The sequence below is a fragment of the Mirounga angustirostris genome, unplaced genomic scaffold, assembly GCF_029215605.1.
Source record: "Mirounga angustirostris isolate CCGP_5_RB_7025 unplaced genomic scaffold, mMirAng1.0.hap1 SCAF_15, whole genome shotgun sequence".
Classification (NCBI taxonomy): domain Eukaryota; kingdom Metazoa; phylum Chordata; class Mammalia; order Carnivora; family Phocidae; genus Mirounga; species Mirounga angustirostris.
Genome location: NW_026991723.1, coordinates 41,007,206 through 41,025,958, shown reverse-complemented (window position 1 = coordinate 41,025,958; position 18,753 = coordinate 41,007,206). Strand labels below are relative to the sequence as shown.

The window sequence follows — 18,753 nt, the reverse complement described above, 5'->3', positions numbered from 1 at the left end:
TATCAAGTTACCACTTTATGTGCAAAAGTTTTGAGAAGTGTGTTGATCTTATTTCAGAGAAGACCCTGCAAGGTTCCTAGACATGGGGAAATGTTTTTAATTTTTAAAAAATTTAATTTTAGAAAAAGTTTAAATAAGGGCTATTAGTCCTGAAATTCAGAAGAGATAATTTGAAACTTTGAACAAAGGAAACTTCAGGAAAAACAACTTTTCATATATTTTTTCCCCCATCTCAAATGGATTTGGTTGGGTGAGTTGATAGTAAACAGGTTGGGAACCTGTAATTGTACCTGTCAGTAAAGACTTGAGATTTTTTCCTAAACAATAATAAAGAATGCTCATTGCATGATTAACCAGTCTTCAAATTATGCCAGATCCTTAGTGATTTCAGACTTGTGGGTAAGAGTTCCCAGTGGATTTTTTAAAAAAAATCAGTGAATATTGTTATTCTTTTTTTAAAAAACTATCTTAACCATTGTTGAGTATACAGTTCAGTAGTGTTAGGTATATTCACATTGTTGTAAAACAGATCTCCAGAACTTTTTCATCTTAGATATGTGAATTTCTTTACCCATTAAATAGCAACTCCTCTCCTTCCCCTTCCCCCAGCTCCTGGCCACCACCATTCTACTTTCTCCTTTTATGAGTTTGACTACTTTAGATAACCTCAAAGAAGTAGAATCATACAGTATTCATCTTTTTGTGTCTGGCTTATTTCATTTAGCATCATGTCCTCAGGTTTCATTTATGGTTTAGTATGGGACAGGATTCACTTCCTTTTTAAGGCTGAATAATATTCCATTGTGTGTATAGACCACATTTTGTTTATCCATTCATCTGTTGATGAACATTTTGGTTGTTTCTACCTTCTGGCAACTGTGATATGAAATATATGTATGCAGGTATATTTTTAAGACTCTGCTTTCAATTCTTTTGGATATATACCTTGAAATGGGATTGCTGGATTATTCTGTTTTTTTTTCTTGAGGAAACTTGTTGTTTTATACAGTGGTTGCACCATTTTCTGATCCCACCAACAGTACATAAGGGGCTCAGTTTCTCCATGTGGAATTTTTAAAGACTGTCTTTCCTCCTTGAGAGATTCTCTGGGGATCATGACCAGTGGTACCATTGCTTTTTTTTTTTTTAGCTTTTGAATTAAAAAAAACTACCACATTTATTCAACCTTATTTTTTTAGAGCAGTTTTAGGTTCACAGCAAAACTGAGTGGAAGGATACAGAGTTTTCTCTTATACCCCCTACCTCCACACATGCATAGCCTCCCCATTATCAATATCCCCCATCAGAGTGGTACATTTGTTAAAATTGTTGAACCTATATCAACACACCCAGAGTCTATAGTATACTTTATTTTTTAAAAGATTTTATTTATTTGAGAGAGAGAGTGAGTAGGGGAGGAGCAGAGAGGGAGAGGGACAAGCAGACTCTGTGCTGAGCTTGCAGCCTGATGTGGGGCTCAATCTCAGGACCCTGAGATCATGATCTGAGCTGAAATCAAAAGTTGGATGCTTAACCGACTGAGCCACCTGGGTGCCCCATCTATAGACCATTTTGAAGTTCACTTTTGGTGTTGTACATTCTGGGGATTTGAACAAATTTATAAAGACATGTATCTACCATTAAAGTATCATACAGAGTAGTTTTTTTTTTAAAGCTTTTTTTTTTTTTTAAGATTTATTTATTTATTTGACAGAGAGAGACACAGCAAGAGAGGGAACAAAAGCAGGGGGAGCGGGAGAGGGAGAAGCAGGCTTCCCGCAGAGCAGGGAGCCTGACGCGGGGCTCGATCCCAGGACCCTGGGATCATGACCTGAGCCGAAGGCAGACGCTTAATGACTGAGCCACCCAGGCCCCCCATACAGAGTAGTTTTATTGCTCTAAAAATTCTCTGTGCTCAATTTGTTCATCTCTCCCTATCCCCAACTTCTGATATTTTACTGTCTCCATAGTTTTGCCTTTTCCAGAATGTCATATAGTTTTATTAGTATAGTATGTAGCCTTTTCAGAATGACTTAACTTATTAATATGTACCTAAATTTCCTCCATGTCTTTTCATTTCGTGGTTTCTCACTTCTTTTCTTAAGCCTTAGAGATCTAATGTGCAATATGGGGAGTATAGACAATACTGTATTATAATCATCGAACCTAAGAGACTAGCACTTATTATTATTCCAAACACTAAAAAGAAAGGATAATTATGTAACATGATAGAGGTGCTAATTATCACTACAATGGCAATCATATTACACTATATAAATGTATCAAATCAACGTGTTGTGCACTTAAGTTTACACAATGTTTTATGTCAAATACATTTCAATGAAAACACAACCTCCAGCGGCTCCTGCCGCTTTAGAGACTGAACTAGACAGCTCTCACAGTGCCTGACTGTCCCGCCCAGCTGCTCTCCCGTCTCTCTTCCCCATTCTCACTTGGACAATGTTTCCCCACTCCACATTGTCCTGATGTGTCAACCATCTAAAACTCCTACTTCTTCCTCGGTCGTCCATGGGTTTTTCTGCTAAAACTGATATAAAAGATTACATTCTTCCTTTAGGATTGCAAGCCATAGGAGTGTAGACCTGGGCTGCTGGCTGTCTTCTTTCCCACGAAAAAGCCTATACAACTACACTGATCACGGTGAGCATTTCATAATATATACACACACACACACACACACACACACACACGTTGAATCACGGTTTCATACACCTGAAACTAATATTATATGCCAACTATACTTCAGTAAAAAACAAATAAAAATTTAAAAAAGAAAAAGGAAAAGCTTGTATTTGCCAGGAGAAAATAAGGTTAATATACAGAGTGAAACAAAGCAGAGCTTGTCAATGGAAGGAGAGAAAACATGCTATGGCTTGAGCCCCTAAATCTACTCAAGGTATTAGAGTTGTCAGGATTAAATGAGTTAATAAATGCAGGTAGGTGAACATGTACATAAAGGGGTACATGTTCAGTAATTGTTCGCTACCCTTAATCACATCTCAATATATGATATTTGTCTATATATTCTTTTTTTAAATTTTTTTTATTTTATTATGTTATGTTAATCACCATACATTACATCATTAGTTTTTGATGTAGTGTTCCATGATTCATTGTTTGTGCATAACACCCAGTGCTCCATGCAGAACGTGCCCTCCTCAATACCCACCACCAGGCTAACCCATCCCCCCACTCCCCTCCCCTCTAGAACCCTCAGTTTGTTTCTCAGAGTCCGTAGTCTCTCATGGCTCCTCTCCCCCTCCGATTCCCCCCCTTCATTTTTCCCTTCCTACTATCTTCTTCTTTTTTTTTTTTTAACATATAATGTATTATTTGTTTCAGAGGTACAGGTCTGCGATTCAACAGTCTTACACAATTCACAGTGCTCACCATAGCACATACCCTCCCCAATGTCTATCACCCAGCCACCCCATCCCTCCCACCCGCCACCACTCCAGCAACCCTCAGTTTGTTTCCTGAGATTAAGAATTCCTCATATCAGTGAGATCATATGATACATGTCTTTCTCTGATTGACTTATTTCGCTCAGCATAATACCCTCCAGTTCCGTCCATGTTGTTGCAAATGGCATGATTTCATTCCTTTTGATGGCTGCATAATATTCCATTATATATATATACCACATCTTCTTTATCCATTCATCTGTCGATGGACATCTTGGCTCTTTCCATAGTTTGGCTATTGTGGACATTGCTGCTATAAACATCAGGGTTCACATATCCCTTCAGATCTCTACATTTGTATCTTTGGGGTAAATACCCAGTAGTACAATTGCTGGATCGTGTGGTAGCTCTATTTTCAACTTTTTGAGGAACCTCCATACTGTTTTCCAGAGTGGCTGCACCAGCTTGCATTCCCACCAACAGTGTAGGAGGGTTCCCCTTTCTCCACATCCCCGCCAACATCTGTCGTTTCCTGACTTGTTAATTTTAGCCATTCTGACTGGTATGAGGTGGTATCTCTTTGAGATTTTGATTTGGATTTCCCTGATGCCAAGTGATCTTGAGCACTTTTTCATGTGTCTATTGGCCATTTGGATATCTCTCTATATATTCTTATCTTCTCCGATTGTATTGTAAGATTTTTGAGAGCAGGCACTAGGTCTTACTCCTCTCTGTCCCCTCCCATGGTCTGTGCAGAGCCTAGCTTATACTAAGGTTCAGTACCCTCGTTGCAGAGAATTTAATAGATCAGCTCATTCTGATTCTTGCAAGACATGTATGGTGTGTGACTTCAGCCTCATATTTCTAAGCAAGTTTGGGATTTTGTTAGTAGATTTGTGCCATTTACTTCTAAGGTGTGAAAAGCATCTTTTGCCTGTGGGTTTGTTGTTACTTTCAGAGTACAGTATTCTGACTTGGCCTAAGTTGCCATGATTTCTTTTTTTAAATGTAACAACTGTTTTTATTTTGATTCTTTATGATACAAAATTCATCATCTTTTGAGGGAGCTGGAATTAGGATATTTTTCCAGAGTCAATGAGTGAAAACTCCCAACTCCTTATGTTATGCTTGGAAAGATGAAATTGTTCCTGGTGCTAAGCTTTGAAAGACCAAATCAATCCCAAATCTCAGACAGCTGAAATGCAAAACATCATAAAATTAAGTTGTTTATGTTGCCTTTGGTGCATTTTCCCTTGTCCTATAAAAGATGGACATAGAAAGGATTCCTGATGATTTTTTCATGTTTTTAATGTGTGTACAGAAATCCTAATGTCTGTTTACTTTAATGCTAGTATTTGGAGCTGTGTTCAAGTTAATTATCAAGAAAAATGCATTGCCTATTTAATTTTCAATTGTGAAGGCACAGTGGAATGGAATGAGTCAGTTTATTCTGATTTCCTGCTGGAAGTTAATGGACAAATGTGGACATGATAATGTGATAAGTAGAATTTTTAGTCTGAAGTTCCCATTTCCACAAGCAATAGCCTTGAAATGGAGGATGGGAAACATTTGCTCTAATAGATTCAGTGAAGCACATGATTTGAGTATCAGCCATCATAAAATGAAAAGAACCCAAGTCATTAATTCTTTCAGATCTCCAGCTGGACCATTGGCTCCTGACATAAAGTGCTGGGAGAAGGATTCCTTCGTTAACAAGTGTATTACTTAGTGGGTGTTTTGGGAAAGTCTGTCCATTCTGTGTCTCTCCCATCAGGAGCACCTTCTTTAGCATCCTCATTGAGAAGGTTTTTATTTTTATTTTATTTTTTTTTTAAAATATTTTATTTATTTATTTCACAGAGAGAGACAGCAAGAGAGGGAACACAAGCAGGGGGAGTGGGAGAGGGAGAAGCAGGCTTCCCACTGAGCAGGGAGCCCAATGTGGGGCTTGATCCCAGGACCCCGGGATCATGACCTGAGCTGAAGGCAGCTGCTTAACGACTGAGCCACCCAGGCGCCCCGAGAAGATTTTTAAAATATATTTTAGAGAGAGACTCGTATCTTTTACAAATAATAGGGTTATTTTCTTCCTTTCCAATCCTCATGCCTTATTTTTTATTCTTGACTTATTGTATTGGCTAGGATCTCCTATCCCATGTTGAATTGTGGGGAATGTAGCAGGCATTTTTGTCCTGTTCCTTCTTTAGTGGTTACTAAAATTTTACCATTAAGCATAAGATTTCTTTTTTTTTCTCTAAAGATTATTTATTTGAGAGAGCGAGAATGAGAGAGAGAGAGTACATGAGAGGGGGGAGGGGCAGAGAGAGAAGCAGACTCCCTACCGAGCACGGAGCCCGATGCGGGACTCGATCCCAGGACTCCAGGATCATGACCTGAGCCGAAGGCAGTCGCTTAACCAACTGAGCCACCCAGGTGCCCAAGCATAAGATTTCTGATAGATGTCCCTGATCATGTAAAAAGACTTCTATTCCTAGTTGGCTAATGATGTTTTGTTGTTGTTGTTGTTGTTAGAGAATGAGTATTGAATTTTACTGAATAGCACTCTTCTGCATTTATTAAGACAATTGTGTGGCTTTTTTTTTCTCCTTTAAAATACGGAACTGCTAGATGTGTTCATTTTGAACCATCCTTGCCATCCTGAAATAAACCATATTGATTATAGTGCCTTTCAAAATAGATTAGATTTGTAAATATGTTAGTTAGGATTTTGCACTTAGGTTTAGAGTGATATCCATCTACACTCTTCTGCACTTAGGTTTAGAGTGATATCCATCTACACTCCTCTGATTTTGAGCAGAGCACACCCCTCTTCTTCATGTCTTGCTGTGGGGAGGGGGTGGGGGGTGGTGGGAGGGGTTTGTTTCATTCCCTAGCTACCCTGTCACTCCCAACCCTGAACTCAGTAAGCCTCTGCCTCCAACATTCTTGCTGGGTTGTGTTTCTGTTCTTTTCTGCTGTACAGGGTATTTTATTTTGCTTTTATTTTACTTACTTTTTGTTTTATTTTAAGTTGATCTATTTAGAGTGTGACTCTTCCACTCCTTGTTGCAGCGTTGCTCCCTGTAGTCATCAGGTTTTATAGACTCAGGGGAAAACCATTTTCACAGGGCAATGTGCTCGGTGCCATCAGCAATCTTTAATAGGCACACTCTTAATTCGCTTATGGGAGTTGTTGGTGAGGATGTTGGCTTTGCTTCTCAGAGACTGCTATATTCTGTAACAGTTCAGCAAAAATTATACATGTTACAATCCAAAAGGCAATGCTAATCTCCAAAATATTTTATGTTTTACACATCACTCCAACCCTAAGGTTAGAAATAGAATGATTTCTTTAAAATGCATTTTGTTCCAGCACAATATCACATGCTTTTAGGGGAGAGATTCTTTGTTGTTCCTTTGCTTGTTCTTTTTAAGCATTTGGCTTTGCATTTCAGCTTTTCAAGGAGTACTTTACTGAAGTTGATAATTGTATTATTTTAACAGCCCCCATCCATTTGTGGGAAATTTAAGAGAGCGAGACTTATTTGTATAAGCAGGTACTTCAGATTTCAAGATATTTTGGCTAGCCGAACTCTATGTCTGTCTATTCTAGAATATGTTCAGCAAAACATTAGACCCAGCATCATACATATACTGATTAACTTAAAGAAAATTACATTCCCTGCAGACATTCTGAAATACGTTTCAATTTAACTTTATTATTTTTTGCTTAGAATGGTGAACGTATTTTTCCCCCCATAGAAGTGATGTAAAACATTTATTTCTGTTTCTTGACTAATCCATAAACTTTATTTAACCCAGATGTTAAGAGAAGCATATCGACGAAACTACCTTCTATCATTCCTTTATCAAATGGATTTTGGATCTCAACTAGTAGTAGTTACGATCATCTTCATTTCTTTGTGGTTAAGATATTCACAAGCCTGGTAAATTTTTAAATTCAGTCTGAGAACAAAAATCATCTATCACACTGTGATTCCTAACTTATCATTAAAGCTTTATTTTTTGCCCTTTCGAGATTAGTACACGAGTCATACATTGTCACTATATTTTGTTTACTAATAATTGTTTAGCAAACAATTTTTGTTTACTTATGGAGAGCCTCGTGTTTCTTCAACAGGTTTCATCCATTATCAGAGCAAATGGGGTGAATCTATAGATTCCTCTTTTTTTTTTAAGATTTTATTTATTCATTTGTCAGAGAGAGAGAGAGAGCACAAGGAGGGGGAGTGGCAGGCAGAGGGAGAAGCAGTCTCCCTGCTGAGCAAGGAGACCCATGGGACTCAATCCCAGGACCCTGGGATCATGACCTGAGCTAAAGGCAGACCCTTAAATGACTGAGCCACCCAGGTGTCCTGAATCGAGAGATTCTTGAAAATTTTAAAGTTCTGGTGACTTTGAGTAAGTGTATATGTACCCCTCCTTCCTAAAGTATCCGTAAAGCATGTTGTAAAATGAAATAATTTTTCTCTCTTGCATTCTTTTTCTTTCTTTCTCTTTCTTTCTTTCTTTCTTTCTTTCTTTCTTTCTTTCTTTCTTTCTTTCTTTCTCTCTCTCTCTCCTTCCTTCCTTCCTTCCTTCCTTCCTTCCTTCCTTCCTTCCTTCCTTCCTTCCTTCCATCCTTCCTTCCTCATACACTTTCCTTTCTTTTCACTTTCCTTCTCTCTTCTCATTGTTTCCAAGGAAGGGGGTATGGCTTGTCACCTTGTGACGGGGAACCACAGTCTAGGGGGAACTGGGTTTACAGGGCCTTGTGCTTTTGGCTAAAGTTTAGAACAACCAGACATGTCTCAATATAAACATTTTCCCCAAAGTGAGATAACATTTGAACTTCTCTATTTATGGTCAATTTAAAAGTTGGGACAGATGGCATGCCATTACTTTTTTTTTTTTTATTTTTTGCTGGTGGAGATGAAATACAGGAAGGCATTTTATTATGCAGTTGTTAGGGAGCAAGACTTTCCCCCGCCCACTGAACCCTGACAAGTTTAATGAAATGAATTTCTGCGGGGGCCGTTTCATGACCTGGGCTGTGTCTCAATGGGCGGGGTCGTGCACTCTATGTAAATGAGATGAGATGACGGGAATTTTTGTGACTTTTTACAAAGCATCCAAACACGGGAAGAGCCTTGTAGGCTGAACAACGAAGGTGGGGCTTACAAACAGAAGCTCCTCTTTTTCTTTAAAGGCTGTGACAAAAGTCCGAAGGGGCCAGTTCCCCTTTCCTCCTCCTCGCGGAGTGCGGAGCATCTTGTCTGAATTTGAATAAAAACCTTTCCGGGGAGGAAGGCGTGTGTTTCCAGAAAAGAGGTTCAGGGAGAGAAAAGTGTTTGAGGAGTTTGAAGGTCCGGGGAAAGAAGTGTGTGCGTATGCACGCGGCGGGCGTTCGTGAGCATGTGTGGGTGCGTGAGGATGACTGTGGGTGGGGGCTCGTGCGCGCGCGTGTGGCATGTGTGAGTGTGCACACATACTCGCGCGTGTGGATGCGTGCACGCCTGTGAGTGTGGGTCTGTGTGTGCGTAGCCCGTGGGCGCCTGGGTGCGGTGTGTTTGGGTGGCTGTGTGCATGCCGTGTGCGAGCGTGTGTGCAAGCGTGTGTGCGTGTGCGTGCGCGTGTGCGGCGGGCGGGAGCGGCCGCTTCGGCTCAGCCGGCGGCAGAGCACTTCGTACAGAACCAGTAGTGGTAGGGGAGGCTGGCGAGAGGCTAGGGAGCCGAGCAAGCGACCTATTAACAAAAGCTCAGTTTGGTCCCTGCGGGCCCAACCAGCAGAAGGGGCTGGGGAGCCCTGGCTCTCCGCCAGGGAGGTCGGGCTCCCCTGCAAGCTCTGCACGCATCCTTTATCATGCCCTCCGCAGGGGGAGTCCTGGGGCTGGGCAGTCGGGAAGTTTCCAAAGCCCAAGCCGCCGCCGCCGCCGCCTTGGACAGGACCAGCAAGGACAGTGGAGTGAGTATGTGAACTTCAGGTCTATGTTTTCCCGTTGGGTGGGTTAAGGGATTTCTAGTACAAAGAAAGCTCACACTCAGCTGACCTGAAAGACTGGAATTTCAGCTCTCTTTCCTTTCCTGGGATCTTGTTCCTCCCCCTTCCTCTCACAGCCCTTTAAACCAGAGATTCCCGGGTCAGTGACTCTTCCCCGCCTGCCCCGGGGCCCAGAGTTTCTAGCTTTTTAGCTTGGAAAGGAAAACCACTACCTGTAAGTATCTGCTTTATGTACTTCCTCTCATCTTGACTGCGAATGTTCTGTTAGCAGAATGCTCCCGAGGTGGTTGGTTTGCGTGGTAGAGTTCACTTCAAGTATCCTCGCAAGAAGGGTTTTCAGAGTCCGCTTGCAAAAGTTTAATTCTCATGTCAACTCAGAAGGGTGGCTGTTTGCACTGTTAAAAACCCATATGCCCACAATGGGAGTCTCTCTATTATGCAACACAATTTATAACTCTCTTCCGAATCCATCCCCATGGCACTCACCAACGAAATCACCATTTTAAATTTTGTAATCCACCCTCACCACCACCACCCCAGATCAGGATGTTTCTTCTCAGCTACATGAAATGGCAAAGGGAAATGATGAAAAAATTAACATGACGAATAATCTCCTCATGGTATAAAGAGAGAGAAATTTGCATGAGATGAGTTTTGGATACCTGGCTTTGATTTAGTTCTACTTGGAGATATATTTTTAAAAGCATGATTTCTATTTTTATGGGGATGAGAGGGAGTGTTGGAGAGGCAAAGAAATCATTTTGTTCTGAAGTTTGGGACTGATGTTTAAGTTCTTTTTTGCACATTACCCAGATTCGGTCCAGAGACTTTGGTGCTGTAGTGAATAGTTTCTTTTAGTTTTCATCTGGATCACAGAAGTAATTTTCAAGGCATTTAATTTTCCTTTCTGCTTTTTTTTTTTTTTTTTTGGACTCTTGTGCTTAGTCTTGTTGCCTGGTGTGAATTACAAAGCTTAAAAAGAGCATTTCCGGGGGCTGGTTGGAGATTATGGCCTGGGAATCTTGCTGGAGAGATTAACCTCTTCACGACTGCTTCGCCGACTAGACCTAGTGATCCAAATGCTCCTCAGGTTTCTGCTCCAGAAAACTGACAGCACCATTCCTGACTCTAGTTAAAGCCTGAAGAATTGCTTTGCAGTCCCCTGCCTATACTTGGTAAAAGTGCCTTCAGTATGATTCTAGGAAAATGGTAACTACCCTTGGTCTTTCTGTCTATCAGGAATTCTCAAAACTTAGTGTGAATGGGAACCACTTGGGTCCTTGCTGAAAGGCAGGTGCCTAGGGCACCCCCCCCCCGCCCCCGCCCCACCGAAGGGTTTTAGGCCTGGGGAGGGGCCAAGAATTTACCCAGGTGATTCTGAAGCAGGTGAGATCACATTTGGATAAGCACTGCTCTATGTTGTCCTGGGCAATTAAATTCTTGTCACGTACTTGGTTAATGTGAAACCTCATATCTAAATGATAAACTGGAATTTCAGCTGATGTTGAACATAAGTTATATGCGACATGGCTTTGCATGCTTGGCTGATAAACCAGGGCTTTTGACCAGCTTTCCCACCAACCTCATCTTTATTTCCTTGCTCTTTTTTCCATCTTCGCCTTTCCATTCCCACGAGTGAGGAAGGGAGTTGGGCAAAGGTACTTGGACGCCATGTACCCACCTCCATGTGTTGGGATGTGTGGTCTGACCTGACCGCACATGGCCAAGCAATGTTCATCTTAGAAACTTTCAACCCAGGGCGGTTCTCAATTCTTTATCAGCCTCCCAGGGATACTCTGCTTCTGGGGATGGGCTAGGCCGAGTGGGGCTGAACTGAGCTGGATTATTTCTTGGGACTGTTCAGGAGCAATTCCTAGAAACTGAGTTTGGATTAGACCAACCCACAGGGATTGGGAGAAACAGGAAGTGATTCCTCCATTATGCTGAGGTCCTCATTTGACAACATATGAAGGTAATAACTCAGCCTCCATCCCCATCCTCGATGATGTTTTATGCCATTGTATGTTTACAGGAAAGAGAAAATAGGATGTGGTCATCAGTGTCCCTTCCTTTTCCCCCCTCTCCTCACTCCAGATGTTTGTGGGTGCCCGCTACGTGCCAGGCTCCGTGCTACTTTCCAGGGACTCCAGAAAGATCAGTGTGTGGACAGAGCCCTTGTCCTCACGCTGTTTCAAGCCTTAGCTGTTGCTAACCAATCTTGGGTGAGCCGGCTAATCTCCCTAAACTTCACTTCCTCCTCCAATAAAAGGAAAGGGTTGAGTTAAATGAGTTTGAGTATCTTTCCAGTTCTTTTTTTTTTTTTTAATATTTTATTTATTTGACAGAGAGACACACAGCGAGAGTGGGAACACAAGCAGGGGGAGTGGGAGACGGAGAAGCAGACTTCCTGCCGAGCAGGGAGCCCGATGCGGAGCTCGATCCCAGGATCCTGGGATCGTGACCTGAGCCGAAGGCAGACGCTTAACGACTGAGCCACCCAGGCGCCCCAACTTTCCAGTTCTGATACTCTGACATTGGCGGACATGGCTCAGTCTTCTAAACACAGACAAGGGGGAATGGGAGCTTTGTAGCATTTGCGTTTTGAAAACAGGCCCCAAGATTTGGCTTCCTGCTTTTCTTTTCTTCTTCTTCTTTTTTTTAACATTTTTCAAAAATATCTTTTAACTTGTCTGTCTCTCCTCAGAAACCAAGACCACCGGTAGAGTGAGTTAGACAAATTCTACCTTTGCAGAGCACACAGTCATTCCTCACAATGGGCTCCTTAACTCTCTGGAAGGCTGTCTCCCTGGGCCGGGTAACCTAGGACAGCAGCTTCTTATCTTGTCTGAATCTGGTGTTGCTCCCCCCCTTTGGAGAGCTGGGTGGTCTGAGCAGGGCTTAGCAGGGCTTCGTGCTTACACAGCTCGCACCTGACCCTTTCATTCAAGAGATTTAGTAGCTTTTGTGCTACCAGGTAAGAGGCTCCAACAGAGACCTTTGAGGGTCTGGGAAAAAAACAACAACTCCCTAATGAAATCCACATTTTGTCTTCTATAGTTTCTCTTACTGCCATGACTGCAACATTTCAAAGGGTTCTAAGACTTGGCCATCAAGATAAGAAAATATAGCTGTGATCTGAGTGCTTTTCTGACCAACGAAGCTTCTAAGCTGTCTGCAGATATTACATTTGGGTGGAAAACTACTCGCTGGAGGACAGTGTACGGGGCCTACTGCAAAGTTAGGATTTTTTTTTTTTTAATTTATTTATTCGACAGAGAGAGTGAGAGAGTACAAGCAGGGAGGAGTAGTAGAGGGAGAGAGAGAAGCAGGCCTCCTGCTGAGCAGGGAGCCTGATGCGGGGCTCGATCCCAGGACCCTGAGATCATGACCTGAGCCAAAGGCAGACACCCAACCAACTGAGCCACCCAGGCGCCCCAAAGTTAGGATATTTTTGACCAAAGGTTCTTGGCCTCTTGTTAGTAGGTTTAAAGGAGGTGGCAAAATAGTCTTCGGTTTCACTTTTCTCCCTCCCTGTTTATGAGGTTGCTGGTACGATGTCAGAAATACTCCTTTTATGCCTCATGCAAAGGCTTCTAAGATTGTGTATCACTCTTCACTCTCAATTTTATCCTTGAAACTTTCATATCTGGCTTCTTTAGAGACCAGGGCAGATAACACTCCAGGACCCACTGAGCTCCACGTCCTTCCAGTGGTTTTCCACATCCCTAGGATCCTATCTCTGCCTTCTGTCAAGTGTTATCAGCTGCTCAGGGCTTACAAATGCTCCCTATATTCTTCGTACAAAAATGAGCCTGGACTTGATCTCGTGAGGTCGCACTCGATGCCGTTTTCATTCCAGGGTCTACATTTCCTGTTAGCACAAAAATTCTTCATTTGGTCAATTATAAGCCAAAACCATTGTGAAGTTAGGAGAATTTCAGAAAGGAATGACATTCCCAGATGAGAATTCATCCACATGTTTAAAAGTTGTTGGGTGTTTCCTATCAAATCCCTTCCATAGCCCAGATTTGTTTCTCCTGTTAAAGTGATTCTCCTCCTGGGAAAGGCAACATAGCAACACACAAGAGCAGTACTCTAATTCTGTTTTATGTAAATCTTTCTCTTTGTTATAACATGGTAGAATAATTCTGTGTCATCCAATAAGCATTAGTGATTGTTTTGAAACCAAAAAGTAGTATTAATAGGAGAGCTCAAATATTAAATCGGAGTGGTGTAATAGAAAAAAAAAAAGATCTTTGAATAAATTTCAGCTGGGTTCCAGTTCTGGGCTGCAGTGTTCTTTGGTTCTGTGATACTGGCCCAGTTACTTAGCCAGTTTCCTCTGAGTCACATGAGGGTATGGACACTTACCAGATGTTCATGAAGGCTAAAGGACGTTTGAAAAGCACCTGGCATGGTCCATGATGTATGATAAGTGCTCAGTGAGAATTTCTTCTCTGGAAAAGGGCTAACACGGGTGTGAAGGCTGGAAAGAATCACACATGTGGCAAGCCATTCAATCCCTAGGTAAAAAGAAAAGAGAAACGGGAAATCAAGCTTTCTTCCAGATTTCATTGACGAGGCAGAATAGTTGTTAGCCCACCACTTCTCTGCCCTTGGTCCACTTGGTGGGACCCATGGGTGGACCCATGAGCAGACCCATGAGCTCCTGGACCATCAAAGTGATTAGTACAGAGACAGCAAGGGCACTGTGAAAATCATTCTGCCCTCATTTCTTCCTGACCCTCCAGAATTGAAGACTTTTATAGCTGTTTCAGATATAAATACATCAGGAAATAAATTATTTTATTTTTTTTGGAGGGAAGGATTTTGCTCCATTGTAGCCAGGGGTCCCACTTCAGGGGGAAATGTTTGAGAATTTGAAACTCGGAGATTGTACTACGGGCAGCTTGTGAACTATCACCGAAAAGAAAATGACAAGCCTTAGCCATTCAAACATGCGGTGCTCCCCCCTGGTCTTTCTCTCTCTCCCACCTATTTTCTTATAGGTCCGGTGTTTGCACTGTGATAAGTCAGTCACTCAACTAATATTTACTAATCTGCTCTGGGCCAGAGAAGATGACCAGGACAGAGAGACTTGAGTGAGCAGAACAATCATGGTTGTTATCTTCAAGAAGCTTACAGACTAGGGTGAAAAGGTCAACTTTTAAAAAGATGACTGCAAATAAACAATGAAATGCCACACGTGGTGAGGGTATTGCAGGATTCCACGCAAGCAGATAATACCAGTCTGGGAGGTTGAGACCTGACGGATGGATAGAAGTTAGCCAGGCAGGGATGCCTGGGTGGCTCAGTTGGTTAAGCGTCTGCCTTTGGCCTGGGTTGTGGTCCCAGGGTCCTGGGATCGAGTCCCGTGTTGGGCTCCCTGCTGAGCAGGGAGTCTGCTTCTCCCTCTGCCTGCCGCTCCCCCTACTTGTGTGTGCGCACGCTCTCTCTCTCATAAATAAATAAAATCTTAAAAAAAAAAAGTTAGCCAGGCAAATGGAAATTTGGTAGAAGTGGGTGAAGGGCATTCACGGCAGATGGAACAGCACGGATGAAACATACAAAGGCTCAGAGTGGGCAGTGTGGTGAGTTTAAGAAGGGAAGAAGAACCGTGTGACTAGCTTGTCAGGGGCAAGGAAGAGAGTCCTGTGAGAAGGGGCTGGGGAGATGGGCAGGGGACAATCATGCAGGGAAATCAGGTCTCACAGTTGAAAGGGACCCCAGAAAGGACCAAATCCACACTCCCTCTCTGGGACCAGAATCCCTTCCTCTGTCTACATCTCAGCTCTTGCCATTATTGGACAACTCTGAAGGAAAGTTCTTTCTAAAAGTAGGGTACAGGGCACCTGGGTGGCACAGTTGGTTGAAGGTCTGATTCTTGGTTTCAGCTCAGGTCGTGATCTCAGGGTCATGAGACAGAGTCCTGTGTGGGGCTCCATGCTCAATGCGGAGTCTGCTTGAGATTCTCTCCCTCTTCCCCTGCCCCTCCTGCTCATGCTGTCTCTCTCACAAATAAGTAAATAAATCTTAAAAAAAAAAAAAAAAAGTAGGGTGCAATTCCGCCTATCCTCCCTGGATCTGCACCCTGAACCCAGAGGGTAAAGTTACTCCTCTTTCAAATAGTTCAAAGACAGACTATTTTTTTCATAAATTACTGCCAAAGTAGGTTTGCGCTTTCCCATTTGTATGCAATTGATTTTTTGGGAATGTAGTTTTACATTTGTGCTGCAGAAAGTGAACAAACATTACTGGCTTCAGTCCATTATTCCAGCTTCCGATTATTGAGACCGTGGATCTCGATTGTGTCCTCAGTGATAACAGTTAACTTTTTTGGATTTGTGCTGTTTGTGAATTGGATAAGCTTGTCTTCTGTATCTTTGCTTAGGAATTTGGAAAATTATTTAACCAGAGGAGGCCAAAAATGGAGCTATGGGCACCTCTCAAGATATTTCTCTCTCTCTTTTTTTTAAATTTTATTTTATTATGTTATGTTAGTCACCATACAATACATCATTAGTTTTTGCTGTAGTGATCCATGATTCATAGTTTTCTTATAACACCGAGTGCTCTATGCAGTACGTGCCCTCCTTAATACCCACCACCAGGCTAACCCCTCCCCCCTCCCCCTCCCCTCTAAAACCCTGTTTGTTTCTCAGAGTCCATAGTCTCTCATGGTTCATCTCCCCCTCTGATTCCCCCCCCTTCATTTTTCCCTTCCTTCTCCTAATGTCCTCCATGTTATTCCTTATGTTCCACAAATAAATGAAACCATATGATAATTGACTTTCTCTGCTTGACTTATTTCGCTTAGCATAATCTCCTCCAGTCCCATCCATGTTGATGGAAAAGTTGGGTATTCATCTTTTCTGATGGCTGAATAATATTCCACTGTATATATGGACCACATCTTCTTTATCCATTCATCTGTTGAAGGGCATCTCGGCTCTTTCCACAGTTTGGCTATTGTGGACATTGCTGCCATGAACATTGGGGTGCATAGGGCCCTTCTTTTCACTACATCTGTGTCTTTGTGGTAAATACCCGGTAGTGCAATTGCTGGGTCATAGGGTAGCTCTATTTTTAATTTTTTGAGGCACCGCCACACTGTTTTCCAAAGTGGCAGTACCAACTTGCATTCCCACCAACAGTGTAAGAGAGGTTGTGGAGAAAGGGGATCCTTTCTCCACAGGGGGCAGACATAAATAGGGGTATAGAGGTGAGGAGGGTCCAGCAGGTCTTTGTGACCATGTGACTGGAGGCTATGGGACAGGGTAGGGCTGTGGTTTGGGAACACATAAGCCTAGAGGTGTTAGCCAAAGGCTGTGGGAGTGGGAGTGGATATGGAGTGAGAAGCTAGCTGAGGTTAAAATTTTAAGAAATGCCATATTTTTAGCAGTGCAGTGTGACCCAGAGAAGAAAAAAAAAAGGTAGAAAGAGAAGGAAGAGCGAATAAAAGAGAAAAAGGCAGTGGTTAGGTCGAAAGAGAACCAGGAGTATTCTGGGGTATAGAACCCAGGAACAAAATTCAACCCATAAAGACCATGCCACCATATCAAGGCCTCTGCTTGGTGTTAGTTAACTGATCTTCAAAATTCTGAGGACATTACTACAGCAGCAGGAAATAAAATAATACCTGTGGACCTATAGATTCACATTCATACTTTGAAGGACAGGTATGTTAGTGTGGTTTCCCCAGAAGTCTCTTCCACCATGTTGAGTTTATGTAGTGCTCAGTGACATCACAGTGTGAACTGCCTTTGTCAGCTAGTCTGGACGCTCCGCCTGTGGCAAATATGTTCTCACTTCTAGACAAATGATTTGCAAACTCACTTTTAAAAAAGCCTGTTTGTGTCTTGGAGACTCTAAGAAAGTGTTAAAAGCCAAGACCACTTGTGTGTGCCATATTTGTCTCTCTTTTTAAAGATTTTATTTATTTATTTATTTGAGAGAGAGAGTGTGTGAGCAGGGGGAGGGCAGAGGAAGAGAGAGAGGGAGAGAAGCAGACTCTGTGCTGAGGGAGGAGCCACTGGTGGGGCTCGATCTCAGGATCCTGAGATCACGACCTGAGCCGAAACCAAGAGTTGGCCGCTCAGTTGACTGAGCCACCCAGGTGCCCCTGTCTCTCTTTTAAAACACTTCTCTGACTTGGTGGTGTTTGTAATGTTATATGAGGCCATTCTTATATGTTGCCATATTCTTGTGCACACATGGATTCAACAATAAGTCATCTAATCAGACATTCAGGTTCTTTTTTTTTGGCAGCCTGTGATGTTTACGGAGATTTTGTTTTTGAACTAGGACTGAAGCATTTTTAATCTCATTGCCTGAGAGCAGTCTCCCAGCCCCCCACTCACCACAGCCCACCCCCAATTCTGCCAAAGTAAGCAGATTAAGTTTCCACTCTTCTTAATGCAATTAAGCTCAGCGGACCACAGAGGCGTCGGGGACCCATGTGTTTGCAGGAGACCTAATGCTGGTGCTGGGTTCACACTGGGAACCTCAGTGTGGGAGGGTCCTGTTGCTAGCAATCCCTGCTGGTGCCGGAATAGCTGGATGAATGCAGATCGTGAGGAAGGACAGAGCTCTACAGCGCGGATAAAATCGTGCTCAGTTCTGAACGCCAGGAAGTGGGAGCAGTCAGAAGTCATTCTGGTTTGCCTTGCTTCTTTTTTGTTGCCAGTGGCCCTGCACTGCTCTATAGAAAATTTTCTAGCTCTGTTGGGTGTTACCAGAGAGTCAATTCAACCTAAATCACGGAACATGTCAAAGTATGGCTTAACTAATAATTTTTTTTAATTGATAAACCTTAGTTTCTGAGCCCAGATTTCTGTTTATAGAAGAATTGAATAGAGTTCTCACATATACCACCGCCCCCCCTCAGTTTCCCCAGCTACTAACATCTTGTATTAGTATAGTATACTACAATTGATGAACCAGTTATGATTATTACAATTGATGAACCAGTTACGATTATCTAAAGCCCATAGTTTCATTTGGGTTCACTTGTGATATTGTACGTTCTGTGAGTTTTGATGAATGTTTAATGACCTGTATCCATTACATTGGTAACTCTGATTGGCCTGGACCAGAAAGGGGACTGAGTTTCCTGGAGCCTTGCTCTGTCTGTGGGTGTGGGTGTGCACGCCTGCGCCCTGGGGACTTCGATTGGGCCATAATACATTTACACACGTTATCACATTTAACTATTTTAATGGCCCTGAAAGGTATCACTTATTGTGTAGGTGAGGAAACAGAGGCCAAGGAAGAATAAGGACCTTTTTCAAGGAAATAGTGGATCCGGGAGAAATCTGATTTATAGTC

The 18,753-nt window shown here is 42.5% G+C and overlaps 1 protein-coding gene across 1 annotated transcript in view; it reads left to right on the top strand.

Moving 5' to 3' along the window:
* FREM1 (FRAS1 related extracellular matrix 1) overlaps positions 1-18,753 on the top strand; it is a 290,889-nt gene that overhangs the window by 105,188 nt on the left and 166,948 nt on the right. The window contains exon 9 of the mRNA XM_064579475.1: positions 9,302-9,390. The gene's annotated coding sequence lies outside the window, so the exon portion shown is untranslated. The remainder of the gene's footprint in view (positions 1-9,301; positions 9,391-18,753) is intronic.